Raw genomic sequence first — 2,641 nt, 5'->3', positions numbered from 1 at the left:
ACCAAGTTTTTGGCACCGTTGCCGGGGAATGTTCGAGTTTGGACAACTGACGGTTGATCTTGTTGCTCAGATTAGGTAATTTTATTTTATTTTTAAGCTTTTTTGTTTCTTATTTTCTAAAAAAAAAATTTTTTTTTCTTCTTTTTCGTTTTTCCCAAAATAATTTTCGAATAAAAAAAAACCAAAAAAAAAATTAACAAAATCATAAAAACTAAAAATTTTAATGTTTCTTGTTTGAGTCTAGTGTCAATTTTTAAGTTTAGTGTCAATTGCATTCTTTTATTTTTCTTAAAAATTTTCGAAAAATTCATGCATGGTGTTCTTCATAATCTTCAAGTTGTTCTTGATGATTTTCCTTATTTGATTTTTTGCATTTTTATGTTTTGTGTCTTTTCTTGTTTTTCATATGCATTTTAGAATCATTAGTGTCTAAATATTGAAAACTTCTACGTTTGGTATCTTGCATGTTTTTCTTTCCTTAAAAATTTTCAAAAATAAGTTCTTGATGTTCATCTTGATCTTCAAAGTGTTCTTGGTGTTCATCTTAACATTCAAGGTGTTCTTGCATGCATTTTTTTTTATTCATAATTTTTATGTCTTGTGTCATTTTTGTGTTTTTCTCTCTCATCATTAAAAATTCAAAAATGAAAAAAAAGATCTTTCCCTTATTTAACTCATAAATTTCGAATATTTGAGTTGACTTTTTCAAAAATTTTTCACAATTTAGTTGTTTCTTATGAGTCTAGTCAAATTTTCAATTTAAAAATCCTATCTTTTCAAATCTTTTTCAATTTCCTTTTTATATTTTCGAATTCTTGCTTAAAATTTTTCAAAATCTTTTTCATTTTTCCTTTAATGCTTTTCAAAAATTAAAAAAAAAATTGATTTTCAAAATCTTTTCCTTATTTTGCTTCATAATTTTCGAAATTACTACTAGCATTTAATGTTTTGATTCAAAAAATTTTTCAAGTTTTTAATTGCCTATTAAGAAAGGTTCAATCTTTAAATTTTAAAATCATATCTTTTAGTTTCTTATTAGTCAAGTAATCAACTTTAATTTTCAAAATCAAATATTTTTTATTTCCTCTTCAAGCATATCTTTTCAATCATATCTTTTTTCAAATAAATTGCAATCATATCTTCTCAATCATATCTTTTTCAAAATAATTTTCAATCATATCTTTTTGATTGCTAATTTCAAAATCTTTTTTCAAAAATCAAATCTTTTTATTTTCCTTTTCAAATCCTTTTCAGAATAATTTCAATAATTTCAATCATATCTTTTTCAAAAATCAGTTTTCAAAATCTTTTCTAACTTCCTATCTTTTCAAATTTGATTTTCAAATCTTTTTCAATTAACTACCTGACTTTCTATTTGATTTTAAAAATTTTCTATTTCAATCAAATCTTTTTCAAAACCACCTAACTAATTTTCTCTCTCTAATTTTCGAAAACTCCTTCTCCCATTTTCAAAATTCTTTTTAATTAACTAATTGTTTTAAATTTTAATTTAATTTTATTTTTCTTTTTAATTTTTGAATTCTAATTAATATTTAAAATAAAAACAAAAATATTTTAATTTTATTTTAATTAATTTTCGAATTTTTTCTCTTCTCCTTCTTCTATTCTCCACTTCTTCTACTCACATGAAGGAATCTCTATACTGTGACATAGAAGATTCCATACTTTCTTGTTCTCTTCTCTTTCATATGAGCAGGAACAAGGACAAAGGCATTCTTGTTGAAGCTGATCCTTAAGGACTCTTAAGAGGAAACTAAGAGAAGCTAAAGCACAATACTCTAAAGAGGACCTAACTGAAATTTTCAAAACAGAGAAAACAACTATGGCCGAACCCAACAACAACAATGCAAGGAAGGTGCTTGGTGATTTCACTACACCAACGTCCAATTTCTATGGAAGAAGCATCTCAATTCATGCCATTGGAGCAAACAACTTTGCGCTTAAGCCTCAATTAGTTTCTCTAATGCAACAGAATTGCAAGTTTCATGGACTTCCATTGGAAGATCCCCATCAGTTCTTATCTGAATTCTTGCAAATATGTGACACTATCAAGACCAATGGAGCTGATCCCGAGGTCTATAGGCTTATGCTTTTCCCCTTTGCTGTGAGAGACAGAGCTAGAACATGGTTAGATTCACAACCTAAGGAAAGCCTGAACTCTTGGGAAAAGCTGGTCAGTGCTTTCCTGGCCAAATTCTTTCCACCTCAAAAGATGAGCAAGCTTAGAGTGGAAATCCAAACCTTCATACAGAAGGAAGGTAAGTCCCTCTATGAAGCTTGGGAAAGATATAAGCAATTGATCAAAAGGTGTCCTACTGACATGCTTCCAGAATGGAGCATCATATATATATTCTATGATGGTCTGTCTGAGTTGTCAAAAATGTCATTGGACCATTCTGCAGGAGGATCTCTTCATCTGAAAACCCCTGCAGAAGCTCAGGAACTCATTGAAATGGTTGCAAATAACCAGTTCATGTACACCTCTAAGAGGAATCCTGTGAACAATGGGACGCCTCAGAAGAAGGAAGTTCTTGAAATTGATACTCTGAATGCCATATTGGCTCAGAACAAAATATTGACTAAGCAAGTCAATATGATTTCTCAGAGTCTGAATAGATTG

At 28.9% G+C, this 2,641-nt stretch overlaps 1 non-coding gene across 1 annotated transcript; it reads right to left on the bottom strand.

Annotated features, from left to right (window-relative positions):
• Window positions 1-2,239: 2,239 nt before the first annotated feature.
• LOC148555440 (small nucleolar RNA R71) lies at window positions 2,240-2,347 on the bottom strand. The gene has a single exon (XR_015888061.1). It is a non-coding gene; the product is annotated as a small nucleolar RNA R71 (small nucleolar RNA).
• Window positions 2,348-2,641: the final 294 nt, after the last annotated feature.

Source organism: Arachis ipaensis, chromosome B6, assembly GCF_059453495.1.
Source record: "Arachis ipaensis isolate K30076 ecotype BB chromosome B6, ASM5945349v1, whole genome shotgun sequence".
Classification (NCBI taxonomy): Eukaryota; Viridiplantae; Streptophyta; class Magnoliopsida; order Fabales; family Fabaceae; genus Arachis; species Arachis ipaensis.
Note: the sequence above shows the minus strand (reverse complement) of the source record. Positions and strands in the feature narration are given on the sequence as shown.